Raw genomic sequence first — 27,620 nt, forward strand, 5'->3', positions numbered from 1 at the left:
TTTAATTGGGATAGCTTTCCTGAATAACTTGTTTTTCCCTGCTTTTCTTCAAACATTACCTGAAGCTTACCTTCCTCTCCTAATTGTTCTTACACAATTGTTCTCTAAAACCTTTGATTTAGTTGGCTTAGTAAAATATGCTATGAAAAATGTCACAGGAAAGAAAGTGTTGCTTTGTTCCAGATGGTATTTTTATTTCTGTAATGGCTGGGAACTCTCTTCAGTTTACTTACTAAGCTGCTTTCAAGGCTTGTTGTTGGTGATGGTGCTATCATTTTTCTGTCGTGTTCTCATCACTTAGCCTGGTGTAGTCACTGCAATCCTTTACTTCTCTGTGGTCATCACAGTGTATTTAATAAACCAGTTCAGGGTTTTACATGTTTTCTTTATCTTTGAGGACTGAAGCAGTTGAGACAGTTTGCAAAAAAAAAAAAAAAAAAAAAAAAATGATGCCTTTCCTGTATAAATAAACAAATAGTGAAGCTGGAGGGGGAAGAGTTTGTGTTATGCTGCTGCTAGTTTTTACCTCTACCATTTTTTTTATTTTTTTTCTGTAAAGCCTGTTTCATTGGAACCCACATACTGGCTAATATCAGGAAGCATAATACTCACAAAGAATATGCAGAAGCACACACAGAATTGCATTCAGAAGTTGCATGCTGTTTTTGCACGAAAGTGCATAATTCTAAGCCAGCATACCCATATTTAACCTATTCCAGTCTAGCAGAAAAGCACCACCGCCACAGAATTGGTATGGCAGTCATCACAGTCCCTTTCCTTAAACTCCTGGTTCTCATCACTGTTCACAGGCTAAGCAGAACAACAAAGAAACTAAGGAAGCTGCCCTTTCATGGATAGGCTTCATCCTGGTATCCCAAGGATGGATTGCCTCAGTGAGGCAGGCCAGAGCTCTGGTGCCCATGGAGGTGATGTGGTGTCACCTCCCAGCAGCCGCGGCCTGTGCCTGCCCCGGCTTGTGGTTGTGGGCTCTGTATATGCTGCAGGACTCCTCAGCACAGCGGTTTGATCCTGGCTGATGCGTTCAGCCTCGGAAACCTCCGGACAGCTGCTGGCAGGAGGAGGTGAACATTGTGGCCATCCTGTGCAGGTGCTTCCTGGCTGCCTTGGAGCTGAAGCCAGGTCCAACACCCCTCTCATATAAACAGCCTGCTCTGCGTTGTCTTCCGTTCAGCAGCACAGCCAGCTGATTGGCAGCCATCAGACTGTCCAAGAGACATTTCTGTGCCTCATGAACATCTGCCTGTGCCTTTTGTTTTCTTCACGTCCTGCCGCAGTACAGTGTCATAGGTACACTCTCCCGCACAAGTGCAAGATTCAGGAAAGAGGTCCTGGGAACCTGGCTAAAGCTATCTGTATTAGAAACTTCCCCCCTAGTAGGGCTACAGTTTTGCCCCCAGATCTCATCACATTCACACGCTGCCCATCTGAGGATTCACAAATTCTTGGGAGGCCAGCAGCCTCCTGGAGCATACCAAAGTCATCTTGCAGCAGGGCCTGGAAGTGGCTGCTCAGCAGCGAAGTCCTCTACAACACTGAGAGCATCTTTCCTCTGGCTGTCTCATTCAGCCTGACAGTTTATTTGGGCAGTAGGGACTCCTTCATGGCAATTTTTGGTGCTTCTCTTCTCAGAGAAGTAGCCCCCATTGTTTCCTATTTACCGTCATTCATATTCTCCACTGCATAGATGAGGAGGACAAAAGTAAATGGGCTACCTAGTCGTTGAAGATTTTACCTGACAACAACATTTCTAAGTGCTATCATTTAATATTTTGATCATTTTAACTAGTATTTATTCTGAGCTAACTCTTTCAGGAAGCACCAGATTGCTAAGTCTCACTGCATTCTTACAATTAGCACATAGCCTTAGCTTTGCCTTGTGTGCCATAATAGCAAGTTAATAACATTGTTGGCAGTCCAAGCCAGACTCTTGCCAAAACTGCTATCTATAACTCACTTTTTAAGAAACAATCTAATACTGAACACATCTACCATGCAGTCATCAAATATTTGCTACTTTGAGGTTTAAATGACATTCAGCCTTTAAATGGAGCACAGAAATTTTGCTGTAGCAGGAAATGTTAAACCTATGCCATTAAAAGTTTTTTGTTTTGTTTGTCTTTTTTTTTTTTTTTTTTTTTTTTTGCACACTTTCCCATAGTGGCATAATTGGATGAGAACAAATTTGTCTTAACAACTTTGTTACATTTTTTTTTTCAATCAGGATTTCGATTTTCATGTTATGATACTAAAATGGACATCAAGAACTGTGTTTCTAAATCCAGCTTTTAAATATTAAGCATTGAAATAACTGCACATTGTGCTGTCCTGCGCAAACACTGGATACTGCATCTGGATGCAGTCTGGATGGGTGGGCTTAACCTTGTACACAGCAAGCTGGCTGTGACTGTCTCAGCAGTTTTCTTATTGTTCAATAGGTTTCTTGAACTGCTACCTGCTCTGCAGGTAATGCTGTATGAGAGCTAAAGGAACTTCTTCCTGTTCAAAGGCAACTGAGTACTGGGAGAGCAGGTTGAAAAATTGTGAGGAGGGAAGGATGCGTGTGAATCAAAAGCATGGTCTCACTTTGGGGCAAGTGTAGCTGAAGGAAGACCAGGTAGAGCAGGAGGGTGTGTGAGTTAAAGGGAAGCTTATTTGGGAGAGCCTTAAGAAAACAGAGATTAGTAGACCAAAAAGAATTGGACGGAAACATAGAATAATTTGGGTTAGACTCCAACTGAAATCAGGGCTAAATAAGATGAAGTTGCTGCGCCCCTGTCTAGTAGTTTTGAGTTTTTCCAAGGACAGAGATACTACAGTCTCTCTGCACTTGATCTGGGTTTAACCACTCTCAAGATGAAAGTATTTTTCCCCAGATCCAGCTGGAATTTTTATTGCTGTAATTTGGCCATTGCCTTTTGTCATTTCGCTTTGCACCTCCAAGAATCTGGCACATTCTTCTCTATAACACATCTTCACATAGTTGAAAGCTATAATTAGACCTCCACCAAGTCATCTCTTCTCCATTATGAACACAGGTCTCAGCTTCTCTTCATATGTCAAGCAGTCCAGTTCCCTAATCATCTTAACGGCACTCTGCTGAACCTGCTCCAATTTGCAAATTGATCCCTGGTGAGGAAGAGGTGAAAGATAATAGGGTCGGAGAAAAGCTACAAGACAAAAGAGGATATGGAGGAAAACCTGCAAAAAGTAGAGCTCACAGCAATTAGAACAATGTATGCAAAAGAAAGTGGAGGATGGGAAGGTGAAAAAAAAAAAAAGCAAAAAAAAAAAAAGCAATTCCCACTGTGACCTGTAGTAACTATGTTACTAGAGCATCTCAAGAATTTGGCCCCAAAATGTTTTTATCTTAGAGACCTGTTGCTCTACTGTTTCCCTTTATAGGTTAGTGTTGATATGTATTTCTTTCAAAAGTGGCTTACTAAAAATAAAATTAATTTTTCAGTAGTGTGCATAAATTATGGACAGCATGAAATGGGAGGTTAATCACATAAGATAGTCACGTAAAAGTGAGTGATGTTGGCTTTTTTCTTTTTTCATTAGACTTAATATTTTACAAACAGATATGTAAGTAAGACAACTCTGAGACAAATGTGGGGGTGACAGATAGTGACACCTTTTCTCTGATTCCTTGATTTTCTTCATTGCAGCAAGCATGACCATGAGCTTGCTATGCGACCACTTTCCCATTTGTTTTGAGGCATCCCGGTCTTCCAGAAGGTGCTCTCCAGCTTGGTGGCATAGGTGTCATTTGGAAGATTTTGCTTGAAATGGTTGTCGGGGTTGTAGCTCTCTCTAGTAGGAAGAGATTTCTTCTACTGCCTTGGGACTGCTGTGATCTGTTCCTCTGATCATGAGCTTGACAGATCAAGTAGCTGTTGCTCAATGACCCCATCGCCATACTTTAGCAGACATTGACTTGACACACTGGGGCACAAAGCTACTTTGGAGGCCTGGTAATGTCAGTCCTTGATAACACACTGTGTTCATGCAAAGATGATGGCAAAGCAGAGTGACATTTTGAGTAATGTCACTGAGCAATGGGACAACTATCACCTTGTGTATCAAGTCCAAAAAAGGCACATTTGCCTTTTATAGGAAAAACATTTCTGTAACTATCTACAAATCTAACCCAGTATATATTTTTAAGGATTGCCTTATGTTGTTTTCTCATTCAGGATATTACTTGGTTAAGTAGATATTCTACATTTTCAGCTGTATTTTCAAATTTTGAAGCACCTACCTATCTCTGCTGGGTGAGCTTTTTTCACTTTTGTCATCTTTTTTTTATGACTAATCAGCCTGCTTAATCACCTGGAAAAAAATGTTAACTTTTATCAAAACCTGTGACTTTTACTGAAATAATAATGTTATTAATAAAAAGCATTAGTCAATTTGTAGAAAGAGCTAAAATATTATCAGCAGTATATACTCTTAAGTCTAAATTCTAAACTGAAGAGAAAATCAGAAGTCGAACAGAGTAGAAACAGAGTAGTAGTAGAAGATACAGAGTCATTCTGTGTGGTCAGCTTTGTCCCACCTGAGCCTATTTAAGAGACTAAAAGAGAGGGAATTCAGCAGAACAATTTTGGAGAGGATATCCAAGGTGCTGGGAGTCCTTTACCAGGTACACAATGGTTCTGATATCATCCACTGTCCTTGTATCTCCCTAGTTAGTGGCCTTCCTGTTCCTGTGGGAGTAAGAGATTTTGAAAAGATGTACCATTCTCAGCATTCAACAGATATTCATGCTCCAAATATTATTTTTTTAATCTACTTTCACCAGTATTATGTAGCAAAAATTATAAGGCAGGAAAAAGTGTCTGTACAGATGTTTATGTAGTAGATTCAAATTAGATTAGAATCCTATGTGTGTTACATATTTTGGTTAAAAACGTTAAAGATGGGTTCATTCCTTTTATCTGTGAGATTGCACAGTTCACAAGCACCCTCACAACTGTACCTGAAGAAATGCTGGTACAAATAGCAAATTAGCTGTGCTAATTTTTAGGCAATTTGCATGCTTAATGCAAAGTATGCATTTTTATGTGTTGAGGGTCTATACTGTGCAGGTCTGTTCGTTTTTGTGAGCAAACCTGACTTGCTTCTGAGTATGAGCTAATAAACTTAAACCTTTGTGTGCAAGAAGGCTGGCTTGGTGACAAGAGTGTGTGCACAGGTGTGGAACTGAATTGTTGTAGTTTCTAGAACTAGGTTCCTAGTTGTAGGAATTAGTTTTAAACTATTTGTTTTGTTCATAGAGGCTTTTTTTTGTTTCTTTACTTCATTATACTTCATACAAGTAAAAATTAATCTAGGCAATCAGACAACTCTTAACATGCATGCCATCTACAAGACTAGCCTAACACCCCCACATCTCAGTCTTAAGTTGCTTTTGGCATTTTGAGTTGTATTTCTACTGCCACCCTTGCTTCTAAGGCAGTGGTTCAATACAAAATCTAATTTTAAAGACTTCTGGACCAAAAATTCAGTGACCCTCTAACACAATGCGCTGACCTGATACCTAGAGTAGAAAGTTCTGAAGTGTTAAATTTGTATCAAAGGATTTTAATCTGGCTTTGCCATAACACAAGTTCAGTGGCTCTCCCACAGCTAGACTCATCCCAAGGGTCTGCCCCAGTGCCATCTTACCTCCACACTGTTCATCCTATTTAAAGATAATGGTTCTTAGATACCACCGGCAAGCTTACAATCTTACATGCATCGGACATCTCTGATGCATCTGTGAACACTTACTGTAGTCAGGCTTCTTTGTCATAGATCTTATCCTAGATTGCTGCCTTGCAACAAATCTCTTCATCAATTTTTTTCCTTAACCCTTGCCTTTGCCTCAGCATTCACACAATGCAGCACTGTCACTGACTCAGAGCCAAGCTAAATCAAACTGTAAATCTATTCAGGACATAAAAATAGCTGGTGTTCTTCAGAAACTGTCCATCCCAGTCCTGCCCCTTACATCATGCTGCAGCTGTTTGTGGGCAATACATGCCAAGATACAGTTCACCACTTCCCACAGGTGATTCAGTGGAGACATCAGAGGGACTTGGAAAAGTAAAGAGCAAAAGACAAATCTCTGAAAAGTTCTGAGAGGTGAGTAGGAAATGAAGAACAGTGGAAAGGAAAGGAGAGGTGAGATGGTGCTGACAGCTATTATCATAACAGTGATGTAACATCCTGAACAGGTATATACATGTACTTTCAGAGAAAATAGAGGACTCTATGGCAAAGAAACTAAGGTTCCCATTTGTTACTGTTGAAGTCACTCCTCTTAAGGCAGAGAAGGAGTATGAACACAACAACCTATCCACATGGAAAAGGCAGACAAGGAGAAATAAAATATCCTTAGCAGCCAAAAGCGACGCCTATTCCCAAATGCTCCAAGAACTTTTTTTTTTCTTTCTTGATTTTCTTTTTTTTTTCTGGATTAATTTATTTGCATTTTTTAGTAATTCGTTGCAGTCCCAAGTGTTTTGCTGACAGATTATCTAGTATCTGAAGAACGCTGCTCCCTAACTCTTGCATGCCTGTAAGCTGTGCACATTACTGCCTGGAGTGTTCCTCTGACCCCTGCACCACCATACTTTGTGTCAAGTCAAATTGCATTTCATACGCATGAAAGTCTTCCAGGTCTGTGATCCCAGTGTGTTCCAGTTTTGCTGTCTTATCCCTAGCAGTCCCCTCACTTGGAAAGGGCCACTTTCCACATTACCAAGTGTTAAACCTTTGTATAAAAAAGGTCTCACCAGTGGAGAAACTTTCCTTTGCTACCCTCCACCCTACTGCAAGTCCACAGTAATTTCTGGCTCAAAGGCTGTAGACCATGCCTTACATCCTTCAGAAATGTATATGCTTTCCCTCAACCCAGGAGGTCTCCTTTCCCCCAAATCTAATCTCCATGTAGGTGGTTTTCCATCCCTTACTGACTCCAATGCACTACAATGAACTCCTTCATGGGTTAGGAGCATCCTATCCAAAGAATCTGCAAATGAAAGCTACCAGCAACTGAACTGATCCAGACAGGGTAGAAGTTGCTGGTCTTAGGCCTTCCAACAGCCTTTGGACAGGTTATCAACATGTCTAGCTAAGGAAAAAACAAGGATTGCTTTGGTTCTCTTACTAAACCAATTCTAATGACTTGTGGCAGAAACCAGAACAAGTACATGGCATGCATGTTAGCCAGGAGACTGGACATCATCACAACCACCTGCAAGAAAGATGTGGCTGTGATGATGAGAAAGAACAGACTCTGTCCTGGACTAAATAAAGTACCCTAGGACATTCAAAGAGTGGGGCCAGGTGACAAACACAGCTGCTGTTGAGATCATAAGCACTGCCATAAACTCAAGAGGAGGTCAGTAATAGCCATAAGGAACATCAGTAATTCCTCCTCCCTCAGAAGGTCTTTCTACTTCAGACTTAGCTTTTCTGCCCCCTTCATATCCTCTCCTCAACACCTCCACACCAGATAAACAGCTACTCAAGGCTTGGCAGCTGCTAAGGAACTATTCCCAAAAAAGCAGGCATTGCCTGCTGCAGACAGTGTATGAGATTCTTGCTACAACTCGATCCTGGACGAGAACTCAAGCAGTGCCCCTCTTCCACACCTGCAGTTCAAATGATCTCTGGAAATAGCTGCCACGTCCAGTTTTGTTCAAGATCTGGTTTTCTTTTGCGCTTGTTTTTCGGTGACTTCCTGTGCTCTTGATTTGTTTCCAGCTGAGAGCTTTATCTGGGAGCTTTTCATAGCAGGGCTGGGTGGCATCAGAGATATTAAGGGTTGAAATCTCAAACATTTCAAAGCCTGGGGCAAAGAGCTGCAGTGGATGGGACAGCACAGCTGGGATTTCAAAGACAGCAGGGCCTGGCTCCAAGAATGGGATACAAAGGGCTTCAGGGGGAATCAGCAACTGGGAACAGGAAAGTCAGAGAAAAGCTGATTTACTGCTCATGTCCAACATATGCATGATGTCAAGTTACAGCAAACAGCTGTCAACCACTCAGCAGAAAAACAATTAGTCAGGTTGTCCCTGACAGTGTGACCCTCCCCGTTTTCACAGGAAAGGAACAAGCTGCAGCTGGAGGAGGGACTGGTGGTACTTCCACCCTTGTTACACCCTTACCCTGCCACCATCTGCTCTAATAGCTCTCTTTTGAGTTTCTGTGAAGGAAGCAGCTTGCAGGCTGGAGCCTGGCTTGGAAGGGCAGTTCAGGAACCATCCAGCTTCCTCTTAGACACGTGCAGAGCCACTCTGAAGCCTAAGGGGTAACGCAACAGGTTGTGGCGAGAACTAGGTTGCTGCTAAATGCAAGAAGGGGTAAGTGGGCTCATTCACTGGTAAGGTGATTTGGCAACTCCATTGATCTAAAAGGGTTCAGCAGCAGGCTTGTACTTTGCATGCCTACACACCATCAGATGGGCAGGAGATAATGTAAGACGTGAGTGTCACATGCTTTGGCAAGCCAGCCAGGCCGAGCTGACAGCAGCAAAGTATCTGCAACAACCCATGACGGCTCATTTCATCATCCCTGCTGATGGAAAATTTGCCAGGTCAGGAGACAAAGAATGAAGAAATCACCCTATCATGTTGCCACTGCAGGTAGCACAGCTTTCCAATATAGCCACAGAGGTGCAGTCTGAGAACTTTGTGGGTGACAGGTGTCACCTTCCCAAACCCAGGCTGACTGGTAATACACCAGTAAAGGTCAGGTGTTTTCAGGTTTCTTATAGCCGAGGCAACCTTCTTGGTGCTCAGTGACACTGGTGATGACTGTCTTCTGTCCCAGAGAGGAGCTCCTTCTCACAAACCCTGGGGAACAAGGGGAGGGAGTTGATGACTTCAGTCAGTACCAAACATTTCCACCAATGCTACCAGTTGTCCTCATTAGCTCAGTGCCCACATATATTGCCTCTGCTGCACCAGAAGAAAACAAAAGCTGTGCCATGCAGGGATCCTTCATGTGCGGCTGTGACCAGGGAAGGGCTGCCTGCCTCCCTGCTGCTACTGCAGCTGTCCAAGGGTGGCTTAAACACTGCACTGCTCTTGCACAGCAGAATTGCTAATTGCAGTCCAATGCCTCTCTGTGAGGAAATTTTCCATGAAAAATGGCTGATCTTGGAAAGGGAAAGCTATACTTCTAGAGCAGCCCACTCTGGAAGCCACCTCCAGGAACAGCACATTGCCTCTGAACTAACATTTCATGTGACACAGGACGGGCAAGATGCAGGCTGGATGCCCAGTCAGGCTGCAGAGACTAGGCATAATGCCCGTAGTTCAAGGCAGGAAAAAAAAAAAAATCCACCCAAACAAAAATCTCTCTGCAGTGTAATCTTTCTAATTTGAAATGACCACAAACGTGCTCTTGAATTAGCTCAGATCTGTTCTTTCAGGTAATTATATTAGTGATCACAGTGCTGAAGTAAACATAAATGAAATCCACTCTTTAATAGTGTGGGCAGACTCTTTGGACCAATAAAAGTATCTGCAAATAGCCACAAATTGTTGGAAGTAAAGGGCTCCTGGAACTGCTTCTTTGCCAGCTCACCCTTATTATTGCCTACATGAATGAACTGTGAAGAACTCATCAGTTCAGCTGCTTTTCTTGGCTCTGTGAATAAGATGATATCCATGAGAACCAAGAAGACCTTTCATTTGATCTGTCATCTCTAAAGAAAGGCAATCTGGATTTCCTACAGAATACACATAGGCCATTTTCATTACCCATCAGGATACTCATGAGTGCTGCACCACAAGCACAACCTCACAACCTCGCTCGTTGCAACCACTTCTCAAACTGGCTAGCAGTATTGGACATGTTTCAATTCACTAATGAGCGATTTTTCTGCTCACAGCCATGAAACCAGCAGGGAAAAAAAAAAAAAGGAAGGATTCCTGTGTATAAAAAAAGCTAATGGCAGGTGAAAAAATACTTAAGATCAGAAAAGACACAAAAGAAGCAGCTTTTTCTTAATTTTCAGAATTAGATTATCTCAAGGCAAACACTTTTTCTGTATGCTGTATCATTATTGCTCATTCATGGGAATTTGAATTAACAGGTTGAAATAAAAAAGGGTGAATTTAGGTTTAATGGCCAGCAAATGTCAGTGTAATAAAATGTAAGAAGCTGTGCATTAAGCAGACCATCATCTACAGGAAAGATGCCAGATTTCCCTAATTTAATCTACTGAGTATGTGTTGTGTTAATCCAAGTGACAGGTCATGTGCAGTTTGAGTCAATATAGGGATCTGTGCATTATTCCCCAAAGTGTTGTTAAATCATTAAAAAAAAAGATCAGCATGCAGGTCACAATCATTAAGTAAGATAGGATACACTGCAAATAATCACAATGCAACTACAATAAAGAATATTTTTTGTTGGTGTTCTTTTTGTTTCTCTTTAGGGTGGCAAAAATTATTTTCCTAGACTTCAAACTAAACGAGAATAGGAACTGAAGAATATCCACCAGAGAGTGCTTTAACCTGCTGCTTCATACCTGAAAGTAATATTTCTTCCTTTTAGTCTTTTTCTTTGAGAAGCAAAGTCTTTATCAAGAGAAGCACATTTATTAGAATAAAGTTTGAAAATGTTCTTCTTACATAGGCCAGTATAACTTTCTCTACAAACATGAGTTATAATAAGAAATGAAGCATTGCAAAATGAATTCCAAAACATATTGCTTTTATTTTCTGTTTGCTTTTTGTCCCCCAACATTTTGTAATGAATGACAATGTGACTTGGATCTCATTTCTTATATCCCATTTTTCACTATTTATTAAAAAATTGCTATGTTATTACAAAGCAGGTTAACAATTTGGACTTTAGCTACATAATGATAATCTCTAGAGGAAGAAATAAAATACAGAAAAACAATGCAGTGAGCACGTAAATGCTGGAATCTCTAGAGAAAAGCTATTTTGCTGTCAACAAAATGAGAACAAGTTTCCAAAACCAGCTTAGACTGAAAAACCAGATGATTTCATGTTTTAGTTTTACACGTATCGTTGATCTCTCTTTCTCTGTTGTTCTATGCAGAATTTACATCTTTATAAGCCTATTTTTGAACAAAGAGATCTTTTTCATTTATTTATTTATTTATTTATTTATTTATTTATTTATTTATTTATTTTCCATTGAGTGAACCTGGATGTTCCTTGGGATCTCTCAAATGACTGCTCTGGATGCTCTACTTCTGGTTTCATGACTAACTAGGTTTCATGACTAACTAGCATTCTTTTATTTCTGCTCTGCTTTTGTGTTCAAGCATATTCTAGAAAGTAATCAGGAACTCTGGAACAAAGAAATATGCAAAAGCATAGTGAGAGAAATTATCTTTTGAAGTATGGTGTTTGCATTGTCTGTGACAAAATTTGATTTACTGTCCCGAGCCATTATCCCCTAAATTCTGTGCCACCTCATATGCCTGGACACAATCCAAATAATGACTGGATCAGACTGTGACTGTTTTCACCTCATGGGTGAAAACCTGGATTGTTCCATAGTCTATAGGCTATGTATATGCCAGTAGTTATCAGTGACTGAGGAAACGTTCCTGGACCTTGGAGCTTTGAGTCTATAGAAGAGATAGACCCCTGACCCAAGCCAATTATCACTCTCCAAAAGTTTCCAGAGCTGATCTGGAAATTAACACAGGCCAGCGACTACTCAAACACCAGTTTGCATGCATCCCTTATTCTGGATGCCAAGAGAATTTAACAGTTTGGACATGGACTGTTACAGTGCCAGTTGGCCTCAGCACTGGAGAACTTTCTTGCAGCCCTGTTTGATCCGGCAGTAGCAACACAGTCTGGAGTTAAGCCTGTCCAAAGCAGAAAATCTATTGCTGAGTAATAAACTGTAGCTGGCTAACATGACTCATTGTCCTTCTTTCACTACAGTGATAGGCTCAAAGGAAACTTCAACTCTTGTTTTACATTCCTCAAATCACCCAACTTTCTTCATCTAAACACAAAGACATTTAAAAACATGTAACTAACTGTAGCTCTAAAGATGTAAGAGGAGGCTGGAACTGGGTTTTTATTTTTTCCTCTTGGTGAATATATAATGAGAAAGAGAGCGAGAGTTCATTTCCTGCTTATGCTGTCCAAGGTAGATTTGGTGTGTATTGGTTGTACCAGAGAAAAATAAAGATGCATAAAATGGTGACTTATATTATGTGATACTAACAACATTTTTTTTTTTTCTTCATATAAAGCGCAATATTTATTCTACTCCAACCTTTCTTCATATTAGCTCTTTCAGGGCACAACTGATGAATTTCTGCTATGCCTTCCAAATCTAATATTGCTCAGCAGCTTACTGAGTTTAGTTCAGAACTTCTTTGATTCTTCTGAATTATTCACACTATAGGAAAAAATGTGTTTTACTAGGCTGCTAGATTGTTATGCATTTATAAAACTCAATTCTGTTTTATTTACCCTGATGCTTTAGTAGGAGAACGTGGATTTTAAACCAAGCAGAATGCTTGATAACGGAGAGAGAAAATAGACAGGAAAGTAGGAAGGTCAATACAGATGTGGGCTCTGTGCACCACTTCTCCTCTCCAAGACAGAAGATCAAGGAACTTATCCTATGGAGGAAAAGGGAAGCGTGAGACCCGAGCAGTACATTCTCTTGAGCCTCTGCAACAGCAAGAGCAAAATAAGCAGAAGTAGCTTATTTTGCACAAACTTTTGGAATTCAAATTTCCAGCCTAAAAAATACCCCAAACCCAAAGACAATGTAAATTAAACCAAACATTTCCTTTTCATATCAACTTTCCATAGGAAAAAAGGTTGTTTTATTATTTTTTTTTTATTTTTAAGTGTCTTGGGGGAAGGGAGAAAATCTTTACCAAATTTTTAGTAACAGATCTACAAGACACTGGTTTAATCTTTGATGGTATAATTCAAAGAAGATAAGCAGCTGTTGCCCTCCACCTTTCAGAGCTCTACAGCTACACATGGACATGTGGACCTGATTCAGAAATGTGGCAAATCGTGTTCTTAGTGCTTCTACAGATGGAGTCTTCTATGGGATCAAGGCAGTGGCCTGTGTGCTCAAGCCACAGCCTAGGGAGAAGACTGCAGCACATGCTACAATTGTGACAATTGTACGTCATTCTGTGTGACAGGCCATTAATCAATGCCGAAGTCCTACTGGCAGAGTTTGTTTTCCTGGGAATGATTCAGGTTCTTTTCTTAAACTCACAGGCTGTAAGCTGCATTGAGCCATTTTCATCCACATGGATGCTCTGATGGAAGTCCTCGCCATGTCCTCAGTCTTCTCCAGCTCCCAGCTAATTAGTTCTTACTGGTGGCCTTCAGAAAAGGATGCAGGGGTACTTCAGAGCATCTTGCAACTATTACCACCTTGACAGCTCCCCAGACTTGTCCCACTGTCTTCAATACTTTAAGTGGAAGGCTGAAAAGCTTTTATTTTGAAATTCTGCCTTTGAAACCTCAATGACCCGAACGCGTCCAGGTGGCCTGGCGGTACACATATGACGCCTCGGCTCCCGTTGTCATCGAGCTGTTCAGCTGCATCCTCTAGGCGTTGTCCGCACGCTCTTGCTTCCTGTTTGGAGTTTTGCTGATGCGTGAGGTTGTAGTTCGCCTTCCAACGGGCCAGTAAGCCCCCCTTTAAAAAAAAAAAATAATAAAATAAAATAAAAAATTAATATGATTATAATAATGACGATGGTGGTGGCGATGATGATGTGATGGTGATGATGATGATAATAATAATGAATTAATCAAAGATAAATTGATCCTATCTACTGGTTCTTTGCTTTTTCCAAGCCAGCTTGGTGGGTCTTCCAACCCATGGACCCTACAAGTTCCCCAGCTAGGTTCCAGAGAAGCTGACTCCTTTTTTTTACGGCCAGGACACCCTCCTCAGCCCCGCCGTACCCCCTCCATCGGCCGCACTCCCCGGCTGCCCCTTACCGGAGGAGGCAGCGGGCAGAGCCCCCCTCCCACCCCGTCCCTCCCCTCGCACCTTTCGCAGCTCCCCGGCCCCTGACGACCCCCGGCCGTGGGTCGGGCCCCCCCTCAGCTCCTTCCCCCGCCGCGGGGGCGGCCGCTGCTCCCCGGGAGCCCTTTCCTCTCTCCGTCCCTATGCAAATCGCACCCCGCAGCAGGAAGTAGGCTGGCGGGCTCCCGGCCAAGCGCCGGCACCGGGGCCAAGTTCCCTCCGCCGGCTTCAGCGCCCGTGTCCCGGCCGGCGGGGCAGCAGCGCCGCGCTCCGCAGCCCCCCGCCCCCGGCCCCCGGCCCGCGGAGCCCCCCCGCAAGACCCCCGGCGACTTCACCCGCCGCCCACCGAGCCCCCGCACACGGCGAAGTAAGTGCTTTCGGCGTCCGTCCGTCCCTCCGTCCGTCTGTCCGTCCCGTCTGAGAGCCCCCTCCCTTGCCGCCCCCACCCCGCAGCCCCCCGCAGCGCCGCCCTGAGCCGGCCCGTCCCGCACGGAGGAGGAGGAGGAGGAGGAAGAAGGTGGCTCATGGGCGCCGGGCAGGCTCCGGGGGTCGGTCGTGGTAAGGGGCTGCGGCGGTGGGGGAGAAATTGGGAGCGCTGGGGGATGCCTGGTCCCCGCCCGGGAGGTGCCCGACCCCATACAGGGGGTGCCCGGCACCGTACAGGGGGTGTTCGGTCCCGTAAAGGGGCTGCCCGACCCTATCGGGGGATGCCCGACCCCATACAGGGGGTACGGGGCGCGCTGCGGGCGGCTCCCCCCGCCGAGCAGGGGGCACTGGAGGGGGTCTTCACGGGAAACGCGGCATTAGAAAAAAGAGAAAGAAAGAAACCCGCGGTTATCGTCCTTAAAATGAATGATTCACCTCTTACTGCTCTTGCCCGGCTTGCGTTGGGATCTTCAGGGCTTCTGAGTGTGCTGTGCTGTGTCAAATTAGCTGGTCCGAGGCTGCAGTCGGTGTCTCAAGCCAAGGGAGCAGCCTTGGTTTACTGGGTGCTCCTCGTTAACTGCTTTTCCTAGGGGAATAGCTCCCGGAGCATCTTCCAAGTTAAAGCTGCTTCCTCCTAACTGGGTGCTCCGATGTGCTTCGGCTTAAACGAAAGAGCAAACGGCCTCGTGGTGTTGCCATAATGATGCTGTATGCCCAAGGAATGGTCGTGAGGGGTTTCCTCCTAAGTTTCATTAGGAGGGTCTAAAAGCCAGGCTGGATCTCCGTAGTGGATGCCACACCTTCAGTAAAGCCCCTGCATTCGGGATTTCTGTTGAAATTGCATCTTGGTGTCTGCAGTAAATGGGTTTGCAAGAACTCACCTCGCTGCTTCACTGACCTCTGTTGGCACTAAAGACCGAAGAGATTAACACTTTAAACTTGTTTACCCAGATCATTTGGATATACACAGGGAGCACAAAGGTTCTTGTTCTATTGTTTAATTTGAAACCCGAAATCAATGCCTCATCTCTTTCCCACCTCTGAAAAAAGCCCAATCTGACCAGTCTTATTACAGCATGCTAAAACCAGAGTTGGAAATGACCTGAAAGACCTTCATAGTTTAGATATCTTGATGTTAGTTGCAATATCTGTAAAATACGGTAAATAATTCTATACTGATCAGCCTATTACTAAAGACTTAGATTTTATTTTCCTTAAAAAATAAATAAATAAATTAAAATGTTGGGCAGTTACAAAGTTATGTTGGGGAAACATGGCTTGGTTTTCTCCAAGGGGTAGCCAAACTGTGTGAATTGCTTTCAGCCCAGTACTGAATACACAATAGGTGTTGCTTACATCTTATGACAGGACTTCATATCTTTATAATGTGTACTGCCATCAACACCGAGAGTGTGGATGAGAAAAATCATACAGTTTTCTCTGAAAAAGTAGCAACCAGCTAGAAATCAGTTAGATACCCGTAATAGGATGTTATGAAGTCTTGGGCAAGGATGAAAAATTAGAGAATTCTGGTATCTACAGCTTTCTCATTCTGTTTCTCTCCGTCCAGATTTGTAGCATTTTTCTTTCTCCGTTTCAGCTTTGTGAGCTACAGACTAGAAATGAATTCTTGCTTTAATAACATGAAGTTCTATTTTAATTGTATGCTGTTGAGATACTTTTTAAAACCGTAATGGTGTAGAATGAACTTTTTTTCCCAGTACTGTAGCTGGTGGACTTGAAGTTATTCTGCTTTTCTCCTGTAGTTTGTTGAGTAAATAAGGTTTGTTTGTTTCTTTTTTTTTCCTCTTTTCCCTTCTCTATACGACTGTACAGAGAACAAAGTAAGGCTTACGCCTTTCCTTGTAAGTTCCTTGACCAGTTTGCACAATGACTTTTACTGACAGTGCAATGAGTTACGAAACTTTCGCATATGAAGTTAAACCTTATTGTCATGTAATTATTTAATATCCCTGGCTTTTAATGTTACCCTTTCAAGGGAGTTTCCATAAATGTGATTTTTTTTTCTTGCATATATTTAGGAATGTATAAGAAGCTCTTTCATATACTGTTTCCCTCTGTTTTATCTATATCATTGGAGTGAGCTGTCTTCCTGTGACCTTGTTGGTTCTGGTAAGATAAATAGCATCACGCAGCAGCAGGCATTCTGGGAAGAAATTCCTAAAACATGCAAAGAAAATAGTCCAAGGCCCTCCAGGCTCAGCTCAGTAGCTGAGCTTCAGTGTGGTGTCTCACAAGACCCGAGATGCTATGCCTGGCCTTTCTTGTGTTGCGTGCCAGTAGCATTTGACCTATCTGTAGCTATTCAGGAAAGTTTAAGAACTGCAGTGTTTAATCTCAGATGCGATTCCATTTCCGTCACGAAAAGATGTTTTCCTATCTGTACTTTGCATGTTATTTGGAATCTGAATGAACGTCTTTGAGGTTTTTGAATGGAAACTTACTGACCATGAGCCAATTTTTATTTTTGTCAAAGGGCTAGGTGATCTGAGGAGGGAACAAGGTCTTTCCTTTCCATATATGCATATGCTGAGTATAGGGCAGTAGTGACTTTATTTCTTGTGTTCAGGGAAAAGTAAAGCCAGTTTTACTCTTGGGGTTAGGGAGTTCTTTCTGAAGGCAGCTCTTTGCAAAACAGGTTGAATCCAGAAAACGAGCAGATGAGGAACAATGTGAAGGTTTAAAGAAATTAAGAGGCAGGGGGCAGTAGGTATAGAATAGGATCCTTAGCACTCTGACTGTGGTAGCATGCATGTGCATAGAGTTGCCTTTCCATGGTACCAGTGATCCCTAAAGCATGTAAAATGTAATGCAGTAATGCAAGGGACAAGAGGCGAATGTGTTGGCTGGGAATCTTCAGGGTTGTGTGGAGTGGTGATACCTCCTTATAGAGCTATGGTGCTGGATATGTACATACTTGCACAAAATCATGCCAATCCGCTAAGTAGTACTCATTATTTTACCCTTAAAGCATTTCCATCTCTAAGCAGCGGTTTCATTCTGCAAATTGTTGCCAGCTAACAATTAGATTTATTTTTTTCTTCCAGATCATATTCCTACTTCTGTCAATTACCTACTGCTTAATAACTTGTGTCACCTCTTTCATGCAAGTGTAAGAGCGCTAAAGATAGCGTAGAGGGAAAGACTTCCCGACTTACGAAGCCATGTCACAGGAAACTATGTAGATAAACAATACAAAATTACATTTGTATGGAAACAGCCTTTCGTGAAGCATACAAATAGGAGGAGACCATCGTACTATAAACAGTAATAGTACCTTCTCAAAGAAATTAGTTCCTACTAATAAAAAGCAAATACAGTGTAGCTGTCCTTATTGTGTATGTTCCTAGTTTAAATGGCAGTCGTCCATCAGGGAAGGGTGGAAAGGTCTGTGCTTTCTTATTTGTTATTGTCTGATGCAAATACATTTCCTGTTGACGTTGTCATGATATGGTATAATTTCTAAAGATGAATCTGTCATGGTAGGGTTTGGCATCTTTCCTGAAAATGTGGGCTGATGGGACAAAATGTAAAGGCAGAATTTCATCTTGTGTTGGAAGAGTCTTCTCCAAATACTTATGAAATGGTTGCGTTTGTAGTGTATCCTAAAGAACTGTTCCTCAAGGTGAACAGATTGGTTATTTCTGCCAACTGGACATCGGGAGAGGGATGGTATTCTGACAGTAGCGCTTATCTGAGGGGGGGGAGGAGGACATGAAGGAAAGGTGAAGGGTGTATGGGTAGATCCCATTTCTGTGGGGGAAAAATGGAAAATTGGCACTACTCAGCCAATGTTTGCTGTACCCTGGGGGAGCAGTGTCTATCTTTCTCCAACTGCTGGCATCTTAAGTATCTCCAATTGGTTCCTGTGTTTGCACAGCTTACTATCTTACCCACTCAGTTCAAAGTACTAAAATGATAAACAGTCTGAACATTTTTGCATGTAGCATGAGGCTAGTTCTTCCTGTCTAAATTGTGGTTGGTATGTCAAAAAATTTGTTACTTAATTTGCAAGGGCCTGCATTTTACTTTGCACGTTCTTCTGACCAAGCCTTTTCTTTAAACTGCCTGTAATAGCAAACCATGAGGTCTTAAAACTAAAAAATTCAGTAGCTTACCATAGGGTAAAGTAGCTTACCATAGGGTAAGCTACTGAAGGTGAAGTGTGGGATACAGCTACTCTTCTGGAATGGTGGGTTTTGGAATTTTCTCTGTTTTAGCAGGCTACTGAAAGTCTGTACGTGATGAAAGCTTGGAAGGAATGGGCCCTCTCTGAGATGTGTTTTCAACTGCTCCTTTGTTGGTGTAACAGAAAGCCATTTCGGGAAGTTCGTCAACAAAAATGTAGCCTGTTAAGTGGGTTTACTGATGTGGTTTCCCTAACATACTGCCTTATTTTACATTTGCTTTTTTAGTTTGTACAGATAAGTGCACACAAACTACTTTTTTTTTTTTTTTTTTTTTTTTTTTTAATGATGATGATATCTTACATTAAAGCTTTTTTCTTGGGCATAGCCTGTTTCAGACTATGCCCAAGAGGTAGTGCAGAAGTATATTTGGCTAATAAACAGTTTTGTTCTTCCTGTATATGACTCTATTAGGGTATTATAACAGAATTAATATTAAAAGGTAAGAGTATGCTTGAGTGAATTCCTACATAATGCTAACATATCTGTAAGTTAGTAGGTCTGACCTATGACTAAGTTTTACTCTCTCCAGATAAAAAATTATAAATAAAAAAAAAAAAATCCAAGTAGTATCACCAGAGTGGGAAAAGTTCTGAGAAGTAGTGCATCTATTGCACTTACTGAAACTGCTTATTCAGGTATCCTTTAGCAGCATCCTGAGGCTTTTATTCATTAGATCCAGTGGACAGAAACTGGTTTCCTCCAGGGCAACCCCAACCCTACATTGTGTTTTGATGTGATTTCAGAACCTCTTCAGTTAGTGCTGAATGATACCCGTGATTTAGGTGTAGCAGATGGCTGGAGGACACAGTTAAAATGATTGCCAGCACTACTGTCAGCTCCCCTGAGGAAGTGAAATTTTTTGGTAAACACACAGGAAGGGGATGGGCAGGAGAAAGAGGATATCCTATGTTGGATGTCCTGGGTTCAGTTTGTTCAAAATACATTGCGAGAGTCATTTCAGTGTGTAGCTGTGGGGTAGCGAAGTGTGCAAATGGCATTTGAAGTACATTTCTACAACTACAGACCTACCAGTGCCAGAGATCTACTAGTTTATGCAAAGGCTGGATAGAAGCATTACAGCCTGGCAGGGTTGTAGGAGAACTTGCCTTTTAAGCAACTGTCCCACTTTATTGCTAGCGTGGCACTTTGTCTTCCTTTTTCTGTCCTGCAAGGTCTTTGTGCTGTCTCCGCTTTCTAGCTGTGCTTGCATTAGCTGGGAGAGATACCGAAGCAGCTCTCCTGACATTGGTGAAGGAGCTCTGGGCCATGATAAGGTGGATGCTAAGCCCATTTCTCTTGGCATGTAGACAACCTGATGGATAGCTCCTACAAAGCAGGCAGCAGACAGCACTACTCCAACTAGGCCCGATCAGGGGAGCTTGCCTCCTTTAGAAATCTCCCTCTTAATTTGCTTGGTAACAATTCCAGTCACTCTGCTGTGACATTTACCTGTGTGTCTGAAGTCTTAGAGTCACACTGCTTTGAATGTTTCCATTAGTAATAATGTGCTGTCTTCCTTTTTCTTTTTTGCCCCTATTTCCCGGGAAAAGCAACATCAATCTTTTTCTTGCTGCAGTACTACTGTCTTCCTACTGCAGCTTCCTTTTTTCTTCTTTTATTCCAACATTATTCTGTTGTTGCTCTCCAGCTTTGCCATCAGGACTGTCAGTGGTTTAAGTCATTTATTTCACCGCTTGATTTAGATCTCTCTGCAGCAACTTTTTCTTTTTCTCTTTCCACAAAACAGGCATTTGGAGCATAAGCTTTTGTAATCTGTCTATGCTACCTTATCAGGGAATGTGTGCCCAGAAATATGTACCTCCAGCCTCTTGGAGTGGTGTAAAGTCCCATAGCGTACCAGCCCGGCATTACTCAGGTTGTTTTAATAAGCCTCCTTAAAGTGCAGCTCTGTACTTTTCTAGTTGGCCAGCAAGACTCTTCTATCTAGAACGTGTATTATGTGTAGATACAATCTATCTTGAGAGCCAGCTGTCACTGCTAACTGCCTTTGGTTTAAAACAGTGTCCTCAACCTTACTTGAAGAAAGGTTAGTTTCTATCTTGAAAATAATCAGTGTGAATTGTCTCCTACCTCATTGTCTGCTATCATCTGTCTGTGATGTTGCTTCTGTCTCTCCTGGGTCAAGTTTTTTTTCTTTTGTACACAGGAGGCTTTTCTGTGGTGTACAGTGTCATGTTTGAAGGGTTTTTGAGCCAACGTTGACCCTTGTTGAATATCCAATTGGTGTAGTGCAGCTGAATGTGGATTTATCAGCATATGATGAAGAAACCAAGGCTTTGTATTGTGTGCCTGTGGTGCTAAGGCAACCACTCTAGTTCCAGGATTTCTATGCTGAACTCCTTGGTGTCGACATGCCCTGTACGTTCTGTCCCTTCAGAAAGTGAAACTTGAGCGGTGAGAAGGCAGTACGAGTTTTGAAGAACCAACTTCTGTGGTGCAGGCATCAAGAGAAAATTGATTTGGCTGGTGGAGTGGACAACTGGGAAAAAGGCCCTTCAAGTGAGATATTTCTGCTCTAGATGAAGTACTTAAGCAAGTCTGAGAGCATTGGATGCATGTGTTAGAAAATTAAAAAATCATCATTTGAATAGCTTGTTTGACTCGGAGATCTGAACGTTATTCTTTCCTTCTTTCCTGTAATGTATTTGACTATTTACAGCTGAAGTCTTTTCCTGCTACGTTTTCCTCACTCCTGTTGTAAAAGCAAAAATATCAAAATGTTTGGTACAGTAAGACACAGAAAAGTGTTTGAGCACTCATTTGAGCGCAAAGTACAGGTTCAGTGGCGTGACTGTTGTGTTGATTACGTGCTCTGTGTCTTGTCGCACTCATTAAGAAAATGTGCTTTTCTAGGGACTGTAATTCTCTCTACCCCATTAGTTATCCTCTGCATTCTTATTTGATATTTCATTCTCCTTTTATCTCTTTGTTGCTCTGGTCTTCCCTCTTCATTCATTTCCCAGCATCAACCCCATTTCTGACCTCTCAGAGATTTCAACGTCCTTCCCTACACCTTTTCTCATATGGTTTGTGTTGTCCCGAGAACTTCATGTGCACTCTCAACAATGAAGCATTCTTACTATTTATTAAAGTGTCTTCATTGCACAGCACTTAATTCTATGGGATTCAAATGTAAGTTCACTGTGGAGTCATTACAGTTTTCCTCAACAGGACTTACATGTAGGTAGCAATTGTGAACACTGATTTATTCTTAGTTCTTGCTCGAGAAGTTTACTGCGTGCTAAAGTCGCCGTGAGTGCTAAAATTACATATAAGCCATGGGGATCATGCACTGTCTGTTGTGTTTTTGCTTGGTAAGGTATAATAATGTGGCTTACTTATGAGCTCCGTACTTCATATTTGCAATTACAAAAGTTATGAATTCTAATGAGCAGCCGGCGTGGTCATAATTAAGAGAGCAATAAAATACTTGCAGTCTGCAGTATGAATGTGAAAATATCTTTTGTCTTGGACCTAGAGTTTGCTGTGAGTCTAAATCTGCTAAAATTATCACACATGCTTCCATGCTCTTTAAGGTGCACGTCCTGCACTTTGTTTAGAATAGCCTGGCCTGGGTCTCTGACCGTCTGTAGAGCTCCTGCAAGAGGCATGCAGTCAATTACGGGATCACAGCCTGATTCAGTGGAGCTGGCTGTGGTCACAATAGCTAGGTCTGCATCTGCAATCAATTGCTAGTCTCTTGAGCATTAAGCAACAGAAGATACTAAATGCTGTGCAATCAACTCATGACACTTTGTGAAAGCAGCAATGTTGTTTAGTTTTAGATAGAGAAAGCAAAAAGTGTCCAAGCATAGCCAAAACAGTAGCAGTGGTCAAAGTACTAATGAGATTCTGAAAATGAAAGAAATTGACGTTTTAAGCGAATGTGACATGGTTCTTCAGGCCTGACTCAAAAGTGTTGTCCTCCACTCAGGACTTCCACTTGGTGTAACTCATCTCAAATATAAAAGAACTTGAATCAATTCTTGCATAACTGCTGCTACAATGATTTGCAGAACTTTTTTTTTTTTTTTCATATTCTTGCTCTTGAGAAAGGTCATCTGCAAAGACATACATGTGTTTAAAATCCAAGGTCTGTAGCTATTTCTTAGAACACTTGAACTAGGAACAATCAAGTGAACTGACATACCAGTGATTCACAAAGAGTTTCCAGATTCCCATTCTCACTGCCCTCTGAAAATTGAAAGAATGTCAAATATTTAATTTTGGTTAACTTTCGAGAAACTTCTTGTTCATGTGCAAAACAAATGTGAAAAGAATGCTTAGAAACTTGCGTGTCAATTCTTACTCCATGTTCATTCAGTGATGTATTTCCTTTCATGGTCTTACTGTCACCACAGCTTGAGCATGTAGTTTCACCACATTTTTACTGAAGTGTGATTCTGCCTTTACAAGCCAGGCTTTCAGACCCTAACTGCAGTAATTTGCAGCCCTTCAAGTCTGATTGGTAGGATTTTGTGTAGTCGTATCTATTCACAAAGCCCTGAACTCAAGAATTTCATCTAAAATACTCCAAAAATTGCTCATGATATATAGCTCTTTTAGTTGTATTTTTCATATTTGTAGCAAATATCCTTCTAGTACCTCTGCACGCACCCCAGATTACAGCAGTTGTTTGGAACAGTTTACTAAACTGGGCAAGAAGGCATCTTGCACGTTTTAGATTCATGCTCTCGAAGGAATATAATTAACACAGAGTTTATAACTCATTTATTTTTCCCAATTTTAAATAGACCTCTGTGAAGTGCAAGAACATAGAGTACAATCTTGCACCTTTGAAGCTGAGAAAGGTTCTACTGTTGTATCTGTGAGAATAAGGTTGGGTGGTTCCTAACAGAAATACTTACACAGCTGGGGCTAAATGTTCTCCTAATATTACTGTAAAGATTAAAAAGCGTGAGACTTCATTTCTGCTAGTGCGATTTACTGACACCAGATTCAGCACTGTTTGATTTTTACAGAACTATTGCAACTTCCTCTTGCAACCAAAGAAAATTTGTCCAAGGTTTGCAAAGTTCCAGGAGGAACTGCAATTTGAGTAAGAGTGTCAGTATACATCAGCGTGAATGATTTAACCCCAAGTGAGTTAAACCCTCATCTGAGTTTAGAATTCATCTTTAAATCTTAATTATATACCCCACTACACTGATCTGTGTTTCGGAAGGGTTATATTTGTGTATATCAAATGATGAGGGTAGTATAGCTAATGAAACACAAACTAGTCTACTGGAGAAGTAGCTCTTTTTTTGCAACTGAATCATTTGGCTTGCAAGAGGGTGAAAAAAAACATCTGTTTTTCTTTTGTGAGTTATTTGTGACAATAAGTGCTTCGGGCAGCTTTAGACAGGTACCCAAGACATTGTATGAAAATATAACAAAAATACTGTGTTTAAATGGCAAGTTTTGTTGTGAGTGTGTGTGTCAGCATTTAAACATGGAGGTGGCAGCAGATTAAGAAGGCTCTGGCCAATGGCGAGGATGGTAAATGCAGCATGGTGCAAAGTAAAACGGGTTAAAAAATGACCAGGCTGGTAAAGAGATAAGATTCATTGGCATAGCAGTCAATCTGCACTAGTTTAAACACAACTATCTTAATCCATGTTAAAAGTGGTTTGTAGAATGTATAAAGCCAGGTAAGATTGATAATAATTTGATTTATTCCATGGAGCTAAAGTTGCCTGAATTTGAGAGAATAAAAGCTAAGATGCACTAATGATCTTCCCCCTCTTCCCTCCCTTTTTTTAACACTCTAAAAACAGAAGGTAAACCCAAAAGAGAAGTAGTGACTTTCTATGAGGCCACCCTTAAAACCTTCATCGTGGGATTTTTGACTGTGAATTTGCTGTTCTTCACCATGGTTTCACATGCATGTTGAGAAAATGTCATCATCTTTAGTCATCTGTTTACAGTATAGCAGAGGGTTTGAATTTCAGGTACATCTCAATGTAAGATAACGTGTCTGAAAGGGAGTCTTTAGTGCCAGCAACATCCTTAACTAGTTGAAGGCCACGTTCATAAATAACCACTGTTCTCCCTTAGCCACAGCAGCTATTAATGTTAGCTAAATATTAGCAAGCTGCTCGCTTTGTCCCATGTGTTCTTCTGAAGCTCGAAGCTAATTTCTCCTTCATACATCACATAGTAAATGCAAACATTTGGTACTGCAAAGTGGCTCGTGCAGGTTACTCAGTGTGAGTTGTGTGGCTATGCCTTTGTTTGCAAGTAAATTGACCAGAATGTTGAAATCCACAAGATCGGAGTCAAACCACTGTGTATATAAACTAGACATTTTAGAGGGATGCAGCACTGCTTGCTGCACACCTCATCCACTTGTGTGTGAGGCAAAGTGTGTATGTGGGAGGCAGACGGAGGGAGCAAGGAGCTCAGGCAGTCTTACTGGGAGAGGAGGATGGTTTGTGTGCTTCTGGCCTGGCAAAGACCACCACGCTGAAGGGGAGCCCGTGGAGGCATGTGCTGTGCTGCAACTGCTCCAAACATGTTGTTGAGAGAAGTTGCCCGAAATTTCTCCCTCTGTCCTTCTGGTGTGTCCCTTGGTATCCACAGATTTCTAGACCTTGCCCCCAGATCTGACTATTTTTGCGAGTTTCTCATTTTCCCTATGCTCAGTGATTGCACTAGTCATTTGCAGGAGAGGGGAGAAGGATTCTCCTCCTACTTGTAAACATTGACGTCTCTCAGGCTCAGGGCAAATACTGGACTACTGAACCTTTAGCATGCCGCCATTATTGGCCCGAGTGGTAAATTTAAAGCTGAAAAAATTGTATGTGATTCACAGATATGCTCTGATTGGAATGCAGACATAGTCCTTTGAGTTTGTTCAAAGGAGTGGAACACTTCCGGACACTTAGGAAAAATTTTAATTCTCTTCAGTGTAGTGGTTTGGCCAAACTTTCATCTGGAAACAGAGATTTGGTTATATGGAGTTGCTGGTTTTCATTACTAAGGTTCTTTACTAGTAAAGAAAATGATACTTTTTACATACAGTTTGTACAACACTTAAGTCCATAAAGCGTTTGGAAACCTTCTCTTTAAGTTGGTTAACATGTTGGCACATTTTTATTCTTTTCCATTTCATTTGATCCTTTTGAAGAATTTGATAAAAGTATTTATTCTGTTGTGGCAAATTACAATGTTATTTGACCTTTTCCTCTATCTTCAAAAGATAAAGTACCATAGAAAAGAAGTTGAGGAAACAGAAGATGCAGTTGCCTGAGGGCTGGCAAAATGAATTAATTCATTGTTGATATTGATTCAAAATTCTCAAGGATGCAGTTGAGGCAAATGATTGTAATAAAATGAAGTGAGTGTTAGAAGGTCAGGAACCAGATGTTAGCTTAATGTAGGACTTGGTTCAAAATCAGTGCCAAAAGGACTGACTACATGAATCTGGAACATTTTCATAATACATAAAGTCTATTATGCAATGTTAACAAAATTACAGTCTTGTGTGGATTAACTTTCTTGTGTTTTGGTATTTTTATTCAACTGAATAAACAAGGAAAAGAATCAGTAGTCTGTATAAATTACATTCTGCATCATTTCAAAGTAATGTTTAGTTTCAGTATTTTATTTTCATCCTTTTATAAGCACAATAACCTTATTGCACTACCACGATGACATTACTTATTTTCAGTGTTTCTTCTTGAATTTTATTTATTTATTTATTTATTTTTACCCCATTAAATTAAATTTCCCATGTGAAACCAAGCTTCTAGGAAATTTATTTATTAAAAAAAAAAAAGGAATTATAGAAATAGAAAACATCTTTCTTGGTCTTCACTTGGTCCCCACCTCTTCACCCTCTCCCCCTATTCATGTTATAGGAACAGAACCTTTTGGGTTATCATTTACGCTGATACTTATTATATGTGTTACCCTGTCATTTTGAGTTCCAATAAAGGTAAAGGAGCTGAGCACTGATGAGCTGAGCACTGATAAGTTTATCCTAACCATGGAGGCTTAATGGCTACGAATGTTGGACTGTGGATTTGTTGGAATGTGGATTTGAATATAGGAAACTACCTGAACTAACACAGTTAGTTTTACCAAAGCACTCTATAAAGGCTGTTGTGGAGGGAAATACATAATCCTCAAAGCTCTTCTGACCACCCATAATTTCTACATAGCTGTATTTGACCATTTCCTACTTGGAAGTTTGAGGTGTGATAATTTAAGTCACTGATTTTCACTTAACATAACAATGTGTTAATTAATATTAGTTATTACATAACTAGAATGCCTGGATTTGTAAGTTAAAAATAAAACAAATTAAAATAAAAGAAAAAAAAAAGAAGAAGGGGGAGGGGGACAGGACAAGTTTCTCCTGTGTCTGCAGTGAAACACATCAATAGAGCAGCTGCAGGTATTTTATCATGCCAAGGTTTCCTGTTCTTATATCAGCTGTCTGGGGGATTTTTTTTTTTTTCTGTGTGTTGTAATACACAGTACACTTCCACTATAGTCAGATAACAGCACGCTTTTTTTTTTTTTTTTTTGAAGCACTCCATTCTAACTTGAATTTTTATTTTTAAAAATCTTTGAATTAGGAAGTAGACTTACAGTATAAATTTTACCTAGCCTTTCACCTGATTTCACTTTGCAGGTAAATATGGGAAAGAAAAAAGGACACCAAAGGGTAGAAGAATCAGTGTCAAAAATGCTAACGAGATCAAGAAAGGATTCTGTCAGTCCAGATTGGTGTGGAAAGGCAAATATTTGTGTGCTAATGTTGGGAATCTGGGCTCTGAAGAGGAGGAGCAGAAATACTGGTGCAGGACTGAAAAAACAAACATTGCAGAGGAAATAGAAACATGACCTGTAATGGGAATGTAATTGTTGAAGAGTATGAAGGTGATAGAGTGTGGGGTGATATTTTCTGTAACTGATACT

The 27,620-nt window shown here is 41.2% G+C and overlaps 1 protein-coding gene and 1 long non-coding RNA gene across 4 annotated transcripts in view; one reads left to right on the top strand and one right to left on the bottom strand.

Moving 5' to 3' along the window:
• Nucleotides 1–10,720: 10,720 nt before the first annotated feature.
• Nucleotides 10,721–17,202, bottom strand: LOC137851099 (uncharacterized). Its single transcript, XR_011092999.1, has 2 exons — nucleotides 14,893–17,202; nucleotides 10,721–13,695 (listed from the first exon to the last, which is right to left on the bottom strand). It is a non-coding gene; the product is annotated as an uncharacterized lncRNA (long non-coding RNA).
• Nucleotides 14,199–27,620, top strand: part of LYN (LYN proto-oncogene, Src family tyrosine kinase) — a 51,916-nt gene continuing 38,494 nt past the window's right edge. The window contains exon 1 of one of the 3 annotated variants that reach the window (XM_068671886.1): nucleotides 14,199–14,398. The gene's annotated coding sequence lies outside the window, so the exon portion shown is untranslated. Of the gene's footprint in view, nucleotides 14,399–14,568; nucleotides 14,590–27,620 lie in introns of those variants that run through there. The other 2 variants (XM_068671884.1, XM_068671882.1) reach the window with 2 other exon arrangements.

This window comes from Anas acuta, chromosome 2 (genome assembly GCF_963932015.1).
Source record: "Anas acuta chromosome 2, bAnaAcu1.1, whole genome shotgun sequence".
Lineage (NCBI taxonomy): Eukaryota > Metazoa > Chordata > Aves > Anseriformes > Anatidae > Anas > Anas acuta.